This window comes from Octopus sinensis, linkage group LG1, assembly GCF_006345805.1.
Source record: "Octopus sinensis linkage group LG1, ASM634580v1, whole genome shotgun sequence".
Lineage (NCBI taxonomy): Eukaryota > Metazoa > Mollusca > Cephalopoda > Octopoda > Octopodidae > Octopus > Octopus sinensis.
In genome coordinates this window covers 21167900-21186242 of record NC_042997.1, presented here as the reverse complement: position 1 = coordinate 21186242, position 18343 = coordinate 21167900, and positions in this window count along the sequence as shown.

Genomic DNA, 18343 nt, shown 5'->3' with positions numbered 1-18343 from the left:
TCTGAGTTCAAATTTGTCTGTCCTTGTTTGTCCCCTCTATGTTTAGCCCCTTGTGGGTAATAAAGAAATAAGAAATTATCTTCAAATTAGAGACAAACCCGACTTCTCTAAAGATACCTAACGGCCACAGGCTAACTGTAAACTGAGCGACGGATGTAAGCCATGTCTAAATTTGAACTCAGAACTTAGAGGCATATCCTACGATGTTTTAACCTCTTTGTCGGTCAACTACCCCAGACAGGTGCTTTGTTTATCAACCCCAAAAGAGGAAAGGCAAAGCTGACATCGATAGGATTCGAATACAGAGCGCAAAGCACTGGAATAACTATCATAAGGCATGTTGTCCGATGCTGTAACGACGCTGCCAAATTTGTCACCACTTCGAAGTTCGCTACTTCTTGAGTTATGATCTCTGATCAAAGGCATTACAACTTTGACCATTTCATGCTTTGTGTATCTTTGAAAAAAATATCCAACATGTCCTCCCTTTTTACTGTTTTAGTATGTTATTTGAGAGAAGTTTTGACTATTATTTCTAACAGGTCGAGCGACTACATAGAAGTTTCTTTGTTGGTTTGCAGTGTAGCAGCAGTATATGTATTAATAACAACAGGAATAGAGAATATGGCAGCAGAGCAACAAAATATAGCAGTAGTAGTTGTAATCGCGATACAAATGTGTCAGCAGCAGTTACAGAAGATGCAGCAGATTTTGTGACAGCGAAATTTGTAGCAGAATTAGCAGTAGTCGCAGCTGTCGAAACATTAACATTTCTAGTAGTAGCAACAGGCTTTTGTTGTTTTAATTCTCATCAAGTAGACATGCGACCAAAGGCATTCCTGCCGTGACCTTCCTTTCTTCCATAGCTATGTACGACTGCATAAACTAATGTGACTTCGTTTAATAAAGCTTGTGATTGAGCGAGAAGTGGCTACTGTTTTTAACAGGACAAGTTACGACATAAAATCGTTCTTTTTTGACTCATAATATTTCATGTTGATGGTTATAGTTATCAGTGATATTTAGCGCTAAGGCAGCCCTTAACAAGCAGATCTATGAATAAAGGGACTCCAGCCATGGTCATGCATCCTATTTGTAGATATAATGTATATAGGATAATTTGATTAAATATATTCCTTTGTAAGACAGTAGGGTATGAGTTGACGGAGATTTGGCTGTTATTTCTAACCACTCGAGTGTGACTACATTGGGGCTCTCTCATTGGCTGAAACTATAATGGCTGTTGTTTAGCCATAGGTTAGCTGGGATCTAGTAGGCCTATGGTCAATTACATTTCAGCTATGAGTATCTCGTCTTTATTATAACTAAAACTAAATTGCCCATCATAATTTTTCTAGCAGTTCAAAGCCGCTTGGAGGCTTCTTTGTTATTTCACAGTACTGGTTATTGTTTTAGTTGCTGATGTTTGCATCAGGTAAACTCTAACCGAGTAGACATATACCGTTTTCTCTGAAGTAACTAGCGCTGCACTATCTAATGAGTCTTTTCCTTTCTTAAAGAACATACGTTGAGAGTTATGAGAGAAATGTGGTTGCTATTTTTAGGAAGTAAAGAAGCCACGTTGAAATTCGTGCATTGATGTAGTTGCAGGAGGAGAACCAATTGCAACAAATCACATGGTAGCAGTAGCAGTGGAGCGTAAAATAGAACACATTAATAAAATCAATAACAAAATATTGCTTTAACGCCCATCATTTATTTCTTAAAATACTCATGGAAAGTTCGATCTCTGTTCCTTACATTAACGATATTTCCATTAATTTCGATTTAGTTTGATACTATAGAATCATTTCATATTTTCGTATCCCTTTTTTTTTATATGTTTTCCCTTCCGTTAAGTACGTGTAGCTTGTATTCTGTAACTCTTTCATTAAGACACGCTAGTTATTATTCTAATCAGACCTCCTGATCTCTTCTCGGCCACAGTTCTCCTTTAGCTGTCAAGGCTGAGTAGTCACGGTACCAAACTCTTCATTAAGGCGGCGAGCTGGCAGAAACGTTAGCACGCCGGGCGAAATGCGTAGCCGTATTTCGTCTGTCGTTACGTTGTGAGTTCAAATTCCGCCGAGGTCGACTTTGCCTTTCATCCTTTCGGGGTCGATAAATTAACTACCAGATACGCACTAGGGTTGATGTAATCGACTTAATACCTATGTCTGTCCTTGTTTGTCGCCTCTAGGTTTAGCCCCTTGTGGGTAATAAAGAAATAGGTACCAAACGCTTCATTCAGCAAGGGCTTGCAATGTTATACAAACATTTCCTCCATTGAATTGCCCCGTTAAAATTTAAAAAAAAACAGAAAAGAGGTAATCCCATAATTAAAATGGCTTTCAAATTTTCGCACAAGACCAGCTATTTTGGGAATGGGGTAAGTCAATTACATCGACCCCGTGACTCAACTGGCACTTATTTTATCCCGAAAGGATGAAAGGCAGTTAACTGTGGTGGAATTTGAACTCAGAACGTAAAGACAGCCGAAATGACGCTATGTATTTTGTCTGGTATGCTAACGATTCTGCCAGCTTGCCGCCTGACTCCATAGGTAAAATGAAAATGTGTAAATCTTTTACTGCTAAAGTAACATGCTAAAAACTTCGATCATCTTGTAACTCATGAAATTCTTATACAAGATTAGGAAGATCCGGATAAGAAATGTTAACACACACACACACATATACGTGTATGTGTGTTTGAGTGAGAGAGTATATGCTTGCATGAGTGCGTGGGAGTAGATTAGTTTGAGGCCAATACCGACTGTGAAACTCTAAGCAGTAAGTTATTTAGCTTGTGCCTAAATCTGATGCTGATATGCCGGTATGCGTGCGTATACGTGAGCAGTTCTATGTGTGAACATTCATAGATACAAAAGAATATAGCGATAGGCAATTTAAAAAGTCAGCTAAATATTAAAATGATATAACAAATAAATACATATATTATCGGAGAAGTTTTATTATAATATGGATATTGATTAAAAAATGTGTTCGATCAAAGCTGAGAGGTCTCTAGTGTTAACACGTGTTTCGAAAGTTATATAGAATGTCTCAAGTGTTGTATTGGGTATATTAACGATAAAATTCAGAAAAATTATATAAAACATATTGACATCAATAGGTTCAAAGAGAAATAAAATATTACAGAAATAAAAAAAAAACATCGTATAACTGATCTGATTAAACTGAACAGAGAAACCAACTTGAATATGTGTGTGTGTATATATATATATATTATATATATATATATATATATATATATAATATATATATATATATATATATATATGTATATATATATATATATGTATTTATGTATGTAAGTATGTATGTATGTATGTATGTATGTATGTATGTATGTGTGTATGTATGTATATATATGTTTGTATGTGTGCGTGAATGTGTGCGTGTGCGCGTGCATGCGTTGTATGCTTGGGTGTATGTCTATCTAGCAATCTATGTATTACATGCATACTTGCATACACACACGCATGCACACACACGCACATATGTATAATGAACTATCGATTTAACTGTCTAATAAGGTGGGAGGTGTAACCGTTAATGTTCAAGGTTTGTAAAATTCGAAGTTCATCTACTGACCGTTTTACTGTTTTTATAGTAAAAAAAAAAGACTTTAATACAATAAATATTAAAGCACCATATCTACCATATTTCGTTCTAAATACAACCTACAATATTACAGAACTGGACGGAAGATTGCATAAAATATCAAATGGATACGGCTAGAATGTGTTCGATCATACTTCTGCTTCATCGGAACTAACACGTGAGTAAATAGAGGCATGAACAACTCTGTATAATTTCTTCGTGTGCTCTTTCAGTTCCACGAGATCTCGATATTTTTACGTACTTTTCATTATCCTTCTTCCTTTGATTTACAGTCTCTTGCCATCTCACGTATTTTCATTCAGGAACATACAGGAAGTCTCAGAAAGATTTACCCATTGATATTTCTTAATTACTCAAACTAAAATTAAGGTAGGATAATGAAATTTGGCAAACACGTTTTAATGTAAACTGTAAATCTATTGCAGTAGTTACATTTGAAAACGGCCAACTTTCGCCTTGATCATAGCCTGAAAATGAGCGGTCAGTGAGTTGCATCATCGCCGTATCACCTCTTCATTCAACTTGACCCATGAAGACAGAAGGGCTTCCTTCAGATCTGGCACATTTGAATAGGAGCGAGCAGAAACAATATTCTCTAAGATGGACCAGATAGCAAAGTCCATGGGACTGATGTCTGGACTTAAGTGAGGTCATATCGTTTTGTCCCAAAAACCGCTAAAGTGCACTATGCACCACCTCTGTGTATGAGCGGGAGCCCCGTCTTGAGTGAAGATGCAACGGTAACCAAAAGTTTCTATAACCCAAGGTAACATTTTCTCATCCCACTTTTCCAAATAAACTTCACTGTTGATTTTCACGCCAGCATCGATGAAGATCAAGCTAGACTTAGACCAATCAGATGCAATTACCGCCTGCACAATAAGTGAAGCTGGCTTCTGACAGTGTAAATGACTCCTGCTACCTTCGGACAAGTCTCCTACATTACGTATATAAAGCTTGTCATTCTGGCTGTTGGGCTGTTGTAACTGCCTCCATGATGCAGATCTTCTCCTCGGACCAGATCAACACTTTGTTAGCGACGCGTTTCATCCCAGCTAACCCCTGCCGAACCGTTTCTTCCTGGAAGCTGCTGAAATTAGCTGCCGGGATTGTTTTTTACATGCAGGTAGCTTTAAATCCTCCTTAAAAATAATGTGCATTGATGATTTCGAAATATCAAGAGTTTTTACACTTTTTCTTGCACTCCTGCGGGGATTTCGACTCATTCGCTTCTTCACAGCTTAAACAGTTTGTTTGGTACGAATTTATCGTTTCTACCAGGAATTGACTTGCTAGAGAATATAGCAGGCTCCATATATCGATTCTATGTATAGAACACTGTTTCACAGCGCACGCATACACACACACACACCACACACACACACAACTGTTTTGTTTTGTTCTTATTGCTCACACCAACTGTTTTCAAAGCGACAATCTGGTCAGGTTTTGCTTTCGACGCCATGTTTGTTTGAAAACTTGTTATAGACGAACAAAACAGTAGATACATGAACAAAAGACATACGTAAATCATTATGTAAAATGTAGATATATTACCTGAGTGAACCCTTTTGGGACATCCTGTAAAGGATTTTCTTTTATCTTATTGATAACTCTTTATCTTATTTGCCAACCACTACAAAATCACTTATCGTTTTCTTAATATATCTTTGTTGCTGTTACAGTCGCACATGCCCTCCAATAACACAGAATATTTTTAGCAGGCCGAGCCACACTTCAATGGGGTGAAAATCATTGTCTTTGTCTTACAGGAAATTTCTTAAGCTAGATACGGTATCTCTTAACAGGATATATCTAATTGTTACGATGGGTAGCTATACCACCTGGAAACTTTTCAAAGTTACCTAGACAACTGACTGTCACAACCCATAAATCAACTTAAGCAAAAAAAAAAAAAAGAAAATAGAAAGAAAGAAAAGAAAAGAAAAGATTCATCTAATCTCAATCAGCCTCGATGAGTAATCGCCCTTGAAGGCGACAAACCTGAGCTGCTGCTTTGGCTCTTAGTGAAAAGAAACACCATTGTCTAAATTACTAAATCTGATCAAAATTGAAAGGGAGAGAATCATACAATTTTCATTAAGATTAAATAAGATTAAGATTAAATGCAATTGGGAGTAAATCTTATCACTAAAGGTGTAATTATAATTCATCAGTATCCTTGGGTCCTCTTTACCATATTTTCTTAAATCATCAATAGTTCACGAATACAGTTAATTGTTTTATCAAACATCAAAAGGCAAAAGGCAAAGTTGCTTTCGATGTTATTTCTATTCAGGACACTAAAGAACATAATTATCTCCGCCGCACACACAGGCGCGCAACGAATTTAGTATTGCAATTTTTAGTTATTGCTACAGTCTCTGATTTGTATATCAACACTGTTTTCAAACGCTGACATAAGGTTACGCATCTTGTGGAAGGGATTAAATCGAGAAACGATATTCGATTGGTACTTAATTTATCTGATGCTTGGCAGAATTTGAAGATACAACATAAGGAGCTATGATTAAATACTTTAAAGTGTCAACAGTCCAGAGGCTGATAAAACCGGGGCTTATCTCGGTTCCTATGGGGTATAAGTGACTAAGAGTATAAGACTCCTTTCATTGAAATAAATTCCAATGACCTCAGTCGTAACCCCCAGATGTTACTGAGGCTACTCATTTGTAGCTAAGTAGATTGGAGTGACGCAAAGTGAAATATTTTGCTCAGGGACACAACGAACCACCATGTTTCAGAATTCCAGCACACGACTTTACGATTGTCAGCTCAATACCCTAGCCACTACATCACACTCCTTCACCCATAATTAAGTACTGCAAAACATTTCGCCCGACTCTTTACTGATTTTAAAAATCTAAAGTTTTTTTTTCTGATATTTTTCAAAAGTGGAATTCGAATCCATATTCACGTCCAAAATCGTGGGTGAGAAGGTTGTACGTTCTTTGTATGTTACACCCTGCAGCTGAAACCGTAAACCGCTCAACCGGTCTGACAACTGAATCAAGTGTGTATTAGTAGCGACTTCTAATATTGGGTTCAAAGCCACACTTTATGGTGTTCAGCACAGTCGGTTAACCCGAAGTCAAATACACTGAACCGTAACAGAAACGCGATTTTTTCAAATGTCATTTTTATGTGATAACTTCTGAAAATTTTTTTCGGGGATGTAAGTGTAACCATTCCAAGACACGCAGGTTTATGACAGAGACCCAAATTGCAGGTGACCTTTCAACTTTCCCTGAAACGAGACGCCAAATTGCAGCTGCTGTTTTGAATGCCGTGGGAGGCAGTCGCAAACAATCGTCATGAAAACCGAAATGCACGTGCATCTCGTGGAGGTTATGGGTATAAAAATCAACTTGAACCGCGTTCCAGGAATTTGCAATATAACTTTGTATTGGTAATTAACGGTCAGTATCGCTTATTGCCTGTTTATCTGTTATATCACGTTGTTAATATTGCCGAATATATTGTTATGCGTATTTTCTGACCACTCTTGTTAACTGCTTTGAGGCGGACTTATCGTTATCCTCTTTAGTTGAAGGGAGAAACGTTGTTATTTTGACATGTATTATGAAAATATACGTTCGTCTGACGTGGAGACATCGGAGGGAGAGTTGATGAAATAAGTGAACAGCATGGAGGAGGAGCTGGCGAAAAGTGGAGGATTGGATTTGAAAAAATGTCAAAAGTTTTGCGGCGGTAACCGGGATTGAGAAAGAAAAAAAGTGTTATAAAGTGTAGGACTTAAAAAAAAAAGTACAAGGACTTTATGATGAAGAATGGGGTACGAGGTTATACTACCCCCCCCCCACCACCAGTGAAGTCGCGCAAGAAATTGGAAAAGAAGACGGTAACCTTTAAATAATTTATTAAGAAAGATAAAGGTAGAAATAAAAGATAAGGAGATCGAGAAGTGCTTGGAACTCAACTGGCCGGAAATAACATACCTGGCCAGGGGTGCCAAATATACTACTGTGGAAGTGCGGTTCTCCCCAGAGGAAAAGGCCAGGCAACATTCTGTGGCTTCCTTGTCTTCGGATAATATAATCCTCCCACCATCTTACTTTGGATGACGTGCTTCCAGAATGAGGGTGGAGGAGATACCACCTGAGGCTAAAGCATCTTTGGCTCTAGCTGGATGGTGAAAGGGTGTGGTCTCCGTTCGTCAAACTGATGCTTCCTCGATACACTAGTTTTAGTGAATTGGAACTGTGGATCCAGCTTAGACCTAAGTTGGGAGCGTGACAGGTTGAATGTCGGCAGGTATTCGCTCTTCTCTGCCGGACGGGTAATGCTGGCATTAGATTTTTATAGATTTTTAACTGCTCATTTTAATGTTTTATCATTCGATCCCCAACCCCACTTCATTTTGTACCGTCACCTCTGTATTTAGCCTTTATGGATGGAATAAAATCATTTCGTTATTTGGAGGCATCAGTTATAATTCTATTGTCAGTAGCACACAGAGAACAAGCTATCTGTTGATTGTAAGCAGGGCAGCATGCCCTGGTTGTTGCGAAAGCTTAAAATGTCCATGTCAGCACCATCAATCGCCTGCAACAGCGAAACAACACCAACAGCACTGCAGATCGTGCCCGCAGAGGGCACTCACGGGTGATGACACCAGGCAGGAGCACTTCATCCAGCTGCAACACCACCGTGATCGCTTCAGACCGACCAGCGTGACAGCTCGCGAGACCACTAGTACTGGACAGCGACCCATCAGCGAAGACACGGTACGACGTCGACTGGCCACCAACAACCTGCGTTGCCGTCGTTCTGCTTGCGGGCTTGTCCTCACCGCCTGCCACCGTCAGGCACGACTACAGTGGGCTATAAAGCATCGACATTGGCGGCATCAACAATGAAGGTCAATAGTCTTCTTTGACAAGAACTGATACTGCGTTTCGGCCTCGGATGGCAGAGTGAGAGTGTGACGTAGGAGGGGTTAACGCTACAGAGACACGTGTCACGGAGAGAGACACGTTGGGTGACCAAAGCATCATGGTTTGAGGTGCTATAGGCCTGAATCAGAGAAATGCGCCCCGTGTGCCCCAAAATGTTGGTGCAGGCAGAAGGAAAGGCATCACGGCGCAGCGTTATGTTGATCAGATCCTAAGACTTCACATCGTGCCTTTCTTTGCGCGTCACCATGGCCACGTGTTCCAGGAGGACAACGCCCTCTCCCACACAGCCAAGGTCACCATGGACTTCCTGCATCAGCACAACATCAGAACCACGCCGTTGCCGGCTCTCAGCCCGGATTTGAACCCAATTGAACACCAGTAGGATGAAATCAAGAGACGGCTGAACCAGGTAGTCCCAAAGCTGACAACCCGTATGGATCTGGAAGCAGCTTTCCTCAGGTAGTGGGCGCAGGTGCTAATGGCTTTTGTGAACCGCTTCATGCAATCCATCCTTGTACCGACGGTGTATGGCTGTTTTGAACACCTAGGGAGGGCATACACGGTATTGAACACGTCACGCCTGACAATCTCGATGTGTTGGATCCACTCACTACCAGAATACATGACAGCAACCCACAGACTGTGGTCAAAGTGCATCCAAGAAATTGACTTTATCAGATTTATCAACATTTGCCTGTGACAAAATGAAATTATGTCACACATCTCGCGCTTGTTTTGCAGTTCAGTGTATAACAAATATTTTATTAAATCTCCCACTGAATGTATAAAAGACAAAGTCAACATTGGTAAGTTTCGAATTCAGAACGAAATTATCAGTAAAGAAGTTTCGCAATACATTTTCCAATGTCTCACCGTTTGTAATGAACTACTACTCAATAATAATACAAGAAATAAAAAAGAAAACAATTAGTTGGAATATACTCATTTCTATCAATTATTCTCATAACACATTTTATACAGCATGTCAGACAATCAGACTAAATATTCAAAATTCGAAGGGTGTATTGTAGTTTAAATATAGGGCGCGTAAAATAGATAGACGCACGGTAAAAATATTTACTAAGTAGCGATTACTTGGCTAACACAACTTCAGAAAAACACGTAAGAATTGAGAGATAAATGGAGTAATCGACTGCTTAGCGTGTTTACAATAAATATCTGTAAGTTAGGCGGTGAATTGATGTTTGCTTTCATTTTATTTCTTGCATTTAGCAGCCCAGTGAATATATTATACAAGAGGTATGTATGTATGTATGTATGTATGTATTTATGTATGTGTGAGTGTTTACACGCATATAAATACGTGTGCAAATACCATGCACACATACATAGGTCTATATATATATATATATATATATATATGTATATGTATATGTATATATATATACATATATATATATACATATATATATATATATATATATATATATATATGAGTATAACTGTAGATATATGACGCTAAGTCATGTGCAGACATAAATGAACTAACACATATACATGCGCGCGCATATATTCATATTTGTATGCGTGTTTGCTATGTTCACCTAAATGTCTAAGTGTGAGTTAGTACTATTCTCAACGCTTATTTACACCGTATGTAAATATCAATGAACTCTTACCTTTGAAGGATATCAACTATCGCCAGTTGGGATGAATTTCCTTTCTTGTTATCGATTTTACATTAAACGTTAGTTCTGTCTCTTCAAAGCGGTTCTGTGTCTACTTGTTGGCGTGCTAATTTCTGTCATATTATACTTCCTATTAAGATTGCACGATAAGACTTTCCTAATCCACGTTTTCTTTTCTTTTACGTCTTATTTTTCTTTCTTATTTACCATTTATTTATTCAGCATAACACCTGACTTGATTCAACTATGGAATCTTTATCGTTTTATTTGTTGTTGTTTTTCGTGATGGGTGGGGGGGTACTATGCAATTATCTCTAACTTTTTCTTTTTAAATTCATAATTAAATCTTCCTTTAATAGTGTGTCGTTTCTTGAAACATCCTTGAATATCACTTTGAGGATGAGAGGAGATAAGCTAAGATTGTATCATATGTCTGGGGAAAAAAGAATTTCATTTACTTTCTTTAATGTTCTTTTGTCTTCCTTTCCATTTCTTTTCTTTTCTTTTCTTTCCAAACATCAATAGTCTTTCTACTTGGCAGGAATGAGAAACAACAATTCAGATAGTAAACTTCTTGAAATGTTTGAGCATTGTTAAATGGATTTCAAAATTAATAAGCTTTCAACCCATTTATAAAAATATCTTTGCGCATTAGAAATAATACAATATATATATATTACATGGTATTCTATCTTATAGACAGAATATATGGTCACGATCGACAGCAAAAATATATATTTTAAATTGAATAGTTTTGAAATGATATTTTATATAGCTTCAACTTTTCATGTATGGAAAATTTTAAATGTTATGTTGACTTTCAAAGAAGGATGATGTATATCTCGTCTAGGGCATAGACGAAGACTACTGCTTTTAGGAGGCTAGTCAGTTTATAACGAATTATTATCATTTTTCAAAGTAAACGGTAATATATCACCTTCAGTTTATCTTTATAACTCTCTTAGACACTGAATATTTCAAATTACAATTGTATAAAATTAATAAAGCCGAATGTATACATTTCCACATGCACATACATATATCTGTTTCTTTATTGCACACAAGGGGCTAAACATAGAGGGGATAAAGAAGAACAGACAAACGGATTAAGTCGATTACATCGACCCCAGTGCGTAACTGGTACTTAATTTACCGACCCCGAAATGATGAAAGGCAAAGTCGACCTCGGCGGAATTTGAACTCAGAACGTAACGGCAGACGAAATACCTATTTCTTTACTACCCACAAGGGGCTAAACATAGAGGGGATAAAGAAGAACAGACAAACGGATTAAGTCGATTACATCGACCCCAGTGCGTAACTGGTACTTAATTTATCGACCCCGAAATGATGAAAGGCAAAGTCGACCTCGGCGGAATTTGAACTCAGAACGTAACGGCAGACGAAATACCTATTTCTTTACTACCCACAAGGGGCTAAACACAGAGAGGACAAACAAGGACATACAAACGGATTAAGTCGATTATATTGACCGCAGTGCGTAACTGGTATTTATTTAATCGACCTCGAAAGGATGAAAGGCAAAATCGACCTCGGCGGAATTTGAACTCAGAACGTAACGGCAGACGAAATACAGCTACGCATTTCGCCCGGCATGCTAACGTTTCTGTCAGCTCGCCGCCTTGCATATACATATATCACCTTAACATAAGTGTATGATATGTTCCCAATTTTGTCTGACGGTGCACGAGAAATTCATGGGCAATATGGCGTTGAAAACAATCTGTCAAATGTACCTTGTAATCAAGGACACAATTAACCAAGACTCTTGAGTAATCAGGAGCTAACTTAGATATTGGAACAAAGGCACAGTAGGGAAATGCATCATGTATATATACGATACATATGTCTCAGCTTTGGCTTCGAAGATACATGTACTGTATATATGTATGGATGTGTATGTGAGTGGTGTGTGTGTGTGCTTGCAACCGTGTGTCTGTATAATTATTCTTTGTGTTTAATTTCTTGAGAGTTCCCGGTGTTTGTAAATACGCGGCTCTTTGACTTCGAACATATATATATATATCGTGAAGTATATTTGCCACTTAAATGTGGCTGACCCTTAAGGGTGGATGCTACTGTAGCTTGTAGCCCCAGAAGGCACCTCCTCCAGCTGGCTATTGACACACTTTCTGAAATTCGGGTCCGTGTGTATTACGTCAGGTTGGAGATGGGAAGGATGGCTACCCTTTGCAAATACTGATTGGGCACAGAAACTCTGTCAATAGCCAGCTGGAGGAGGTGTCTTCCAGGGTCTACAAGCTACAGTAGCATCCACCCTTAAGGGTTAGCCACATTTAAGTGCCGTGTATACTTCACGATCTCGTGCAGCTACTGTTTATACCTCACTCAGAGATTTATTATTGCTTATATATATATGTGTGTGTGTGTGTGCGTGTGTGTGTGTATGTGCGCGCGAGCGTGTGTGCGATTTTTCTTTGTGTTTTAAGTTCTTCTTGAAAGAGTTCCCAGTGTTTGTAAATTGGTTAACTGCAGTTGCATACACTCAAGTGTGTGCATCTCTTCACTTAAGAATCTCAGATGGAGAATTTGGGGGATCTCTTACACATCTTCACTGCTAAGGATAGCATTATTAATAGTCTTTGCACCTCAACTATATCATGCCTCAGGAGCAGATAGTATCTCGTATGTATCTGTCGCAGTGGAAAAAAAGAATGAAGGATGGTACTTCTGAATAACAATGTACTTTTTTTCTCTCATATTAAAATATTCCTATTTCTCTTTCCATCAGAAATGCAGTGAGAGTTACCACTGAGAGTTATGAACATACGAGTTGTAATGAAATATGTGGAAAGCTTACATACATACTTGCTCAATATAAGTATGTATGTGAAGATGTATGAGCATAGATCTTTCCCTCTTTTTATCTTTTGGTATGTGTATTTACACACACACATATGCACACACACATATCCATATCTCTGCTCCTATCTACGTCTATTTCTTTATCTCTCTGCATATTTATATATATATATATATATATAATATATATATACATGCATACAAACACACATACTATACACATACACAGACACACAGACACACTGACACAAACACACACACATACACTCACACATAACAACAGATGGGTTCACTACAGCTGTTTCAGACGAGGTTTTATTGCTGAATAGAAGTGTAACATCATGCAAGAAAAATTGTTTTCATCAGGTGAATACAGGTAAGAATTAACAATTAGAATTTCTCAAGAGTAACTATATATATTTACTCAAGAGTAAATATATATATATATATATATATATATGCTTATATTTCTGTGTGTCTATGTATGTGTGTGCATGTATGATTGTGGACGTGCTTAAATGTTATGTGTGTGTTTATGGAATGATAAATTACGTTTATATATATATATATATATATATATCTATATACCCTTCTCAAGCCGTTCCTCAAACACATTAAAAGCTACATAAGGGACGATCTAGATATGCTCAACCACCTCCCCAATACACTTCTTGCTGAACAAACCCTGCTAGTAACATTCGATGTAGTCAATCTTTACTCCAACATCCCCCACAACCTAGGAATAGAAGCTATCCAATTCTGGCTGGATAATTACTCCAACGAACTCCCACACCGCATCAAAAAGGAATTTATTTTAGAAGGACTCAAATTCATCTTAGAGAATAATTTCTTCACCTTCAACAACAAATTCTACAGACAGAAATCAGGGACGGCAATGGGAACGAAAACAGCTCCCACTTACGCCAACTTAGTCATGGGATACCTGGAAATCACCCTCTATAATAACGTTCTTAACCAATTTGGCACCACTCTCCACACACACATAGAGAAGAACTGGAAGAGATATCTTGATGACTGCTTCATCCTTTGGCCCGAAACCGTCGAGAAGCTTAACGAATTTCACACTCTTATAAATGGGCTCAACACAAACATTATTTTCACAATGGAATACAGCCCTCAACAAATTCCCTTCCTCGACATCCTCATTAAAATTCACAACAAAAAAATAGAAACAGACATATACTACAAGCCCACAGACTCCAAGCAATACCTCCCTTTCAATTCATGCCACCCTAGACACGTTAAAATTAACATTCCCTACAACTTAGCCAAGAGAATTTGCACTATAGTCTCCAATAAAAACACCCGTCTCTTACGTCTACAAGAACTCAAGGGCACATTAACAAGCAGGGATTACCCCACGTCACTAATTGACAATGGGATCCAACGCGCCCTAAAACTCAGCACGCAGGAACTTAGACGCCCTAAACCTGTTACATCGAAACCCCATACTCTACCATACATCTCTACACACAACCCCCTCAACAATGAAGCTTTTGACACCATCCTCCAGAACATCCTGTATTACAAAAAGACCATAGAATGAACCAAATCCTCCTAACACACGAAATCATAAAGAGCAAAAGGCAACCCAAATCATTGAAAACCATCCTAACAAATGCCAAAGTACTGCCAACCACAACAACTAAACCCACAGTAAACAAATGCAATAGACCCAACTGTGGTATATGCATCAACCTAATAGAAGGTCCGGAATTCCTTTTTAAACAAGGACAACGTTTCACAGTAAAACACAACTTCACATGCGCATCAGAAAACCTAGTATATGTCTTAACTTGCTCGGGCTGTAATGAACACTACATAGGCCAAACAAAAAATAGCCTCCGCCAACGCATGACTGTCCACAGATCCCAAATAAAAATACAGGAATATAGAAAAATAGCATTTAGTGCACATATTGATACCTGTGCCGCACAACTCCATCCCAATTTTAGAATCTTTCCCCTCTACAAATTTAAAGACAATGCCACTCATACCCAGCGAATAACCATGGAATCCCACCTTATTAATAAATACAGACCACTTCTAAACACATGCCCCTAACACGAACCCACAACAAACACACTTACACCTGCACACACCCTACACACACCTTTACCCAGATATTAACACCATGACACACACAAATATATGGTTCCACACATACACATAATTGAATACGGGTGCAAAACATCCAACACTATTTTTTGGAAATGGCTGTAAATATTGACTTCACACAAATACGTTGCTTTCCGATACAGGCACAAGGCCAGCAGAACTATAAATATTGAAAATTGTACCCACACACATACACATATATACACGCGCGCGCGCCCCAACATACATATAAACACACACACGCGCGCGCGCGCACACACATACATACATACGGCTCTCCCTGTTCTAAACGAACTTACTTATCCAGTCAAGCGGAAAATACACTCCCTAACTACGCGCTAAAAAGCTATTTAAAATATCCACATGACGTCTACTGACCAGCCTGAACAATAAGAATTTTCAACAACACTATTTTCGAAAATTCTAAACATTCACGTGACCTCTTTATTATGGCCAATAAGAAATTTTAGGCGGGACACTAGCCAAATTTTAACTTCTCTGGAGCCTTTTTTCTTACCCCAACACCAACTTCCATTCAAACATTCACGTGACCCCTTCATAATGACCAATCAAAATTTTAGGCGCGAAACCAAGCAAATCCAAAACAACTCTGGAGCCTCTTTTTTCACATATAAGAGACAGACTCTAATCTCTCTTTTATATTTTGATAAGCATAACAATGCGCAACCGGTAAAAAGAACTTTCACCTAATTAAATTACTTAAATTACTTCAATTATTTGTCAGCATTTTCTTCATTTCCTTTTTTATATATATATATATATATATATATATATATATTAACCACTACACACATTTTTTTTCTCTCCTTGTTTTTTCTGTGTCCCTTTCTGTAGCAGAGCGTAGGCTCGAAACGTAAAATACTTTTTCTATTCTTGCGCGTTATACTAATACATCTGTTTGTTTTGTACACCACCTGTCTTCGACTTTTGTTTTTTCATAAACTCTCCATATATATATATATATATAATATATATATATATATATATATCAAAACTGAGTTTTATTTCACAAAATATAACGTATCTGCATATAACTATATCGTCCGTGTGTTCACTTTCAGTATCAATATATAGCATATTTGTACATACATATATAGGTACATCAGTGAATATATGCACACATATGAATGCGTATAACACCTAAATTCATTCTACATATATACATGAGTTAGTGTGAGTATGTGTGTCCATATATTACGCACATATGAATGCAATATATACATATACATATATATGCTGTGTATGTGTATGTATGTACGTAAGTATACATGTATACATTTATCTGCACGTATGTGTGCGCGTCAGGTGCGTGTCTACATTTGTGTGTGTATACACGCAACAGAAAAGCTTGATAGAAAAGCTGAGTTTAATACAAGATTACAAAGCAACATATCAATATTTCAGTCTAATACGACGATGATTACAGCTTATATCAATATTAAAAAATAAATGTTCCTGATTTTTTTCTTAATCCCAAAGATTGCATTTTTATATTTAACATTGTAATCCGCAGATATACAAGGTCATGTGTGTTTCTCAGGATATATATGTTTCTTTTTTTTCTGTAGATTATGCTTATTATACTCTTAAGCGTATTTAATATAAGACAGATTATCATTCTCCTTATTCGTTTGTTATGTGTCTCTACCATATTTCTCATTCTTTCTATTGTTGTTATAGACATACTCTATCATTCAATGTGTCGTTCCTTTTCTAGTTAGTACAGTGTAATATGAGGCAAATTTGACTATTATTCCTAGCACTTCAAACGACTTCAGAGAGGCTTCCTCGTTGGCTTGGTATGCCACTTATTTTTGTCTCCTCCATTTCTCTTTCTCTTCATAATTCCCTCTTAAAATAATTTAGACTCTATTCAGCAATCGAATCACATAATTTTTTTAATAACGAGTTAATCTAAACACATTGCCTTCAGAAAGTATGTATTTTGCTGAAAATGGTCATATCATCTCTCTATCAAGCACATACGATTACACTCTCTTAATCTCTCATTCCTTTTAAACAGTTGCATAAGTTGTTTTTTTTATTTTCTGTGTTATCCTCTATGTTTATGTTGGACAGATATTTGGAAGCAAAATAGGCATCAGCACTAATTACCATTTCTTAAGTATTGCTGAAAGCGTACCATGATTGATACTACGATTCCCCATTGGAATGTTGATTTTTTTGTATTTGTATTTTGAGTAATGGTTTATTAAAACCATAGAAAACGGTTTCATCGAGGTTTCAAATGAGCATAGTAATGAATATTACGCTATTAATATCAATGTTGTTGAAAAGTGGCGTTACTGTTAAGGATATCCCTGTGTAATGCCCATTCAGAAAGTACATGTGCTATTTGACGTTCTAAGTTAATTTTGTGGCAATGTGGTTTCAGATTCTCTCCTTTGACGACACTTTGGGCAAGCGCCTTCTAGTAGAGCTCGGGGTTGATCAATACCTTGTAAGTGAATTTGTTAAATTCAAACTGTGTGGAAGCCCGTTGTACATGGGTAAGTTTATTATGGAGCATTAGGTCTTGCATTGAATTTTTGGATAAATTTAGGGATGTAAAGCTAATTAAGACGATGTATGCATTTGATTCTTGTACTCTACTCATTTAGGTTTAAGAATGATAGAAGGGAAATGTTTAAATGAATAGATTCGGTGTATAGCGGCAAATAGGAATATATTTCGATGAAGAATGGAGAAGGTTTTATATCTGATACATGGTACTCTGAATTTACTTGTATTAAAAAATAAATTTAAAGAGTTAAGCTTTAGATAATGCATACGTTTTATTTGCGAGTAAAGTACTTAGGACACGTTAGAAACATTCCCGTGGGGGTAATCGTTATCCTTTGTTAGCTGAGTTATACTTAACGTTTTGTCAATTAAACTTTCTTAGGGAGTTACGAAAAAGAAAGAAAGTGGGTCTAGCTTGACAGCTTCGTAGCTGTTATAGATATATAGAAGATATTTTCATTCCAAGTCTTTGTTTCTTTCGAATTATATTATTTGGAATTTACTTTTGAGATTTAGAGGCTATCGGGTGTGATAATAATGTTAATAAGATTTATTCAATTAAGATTTGTAACAAATCTATTAG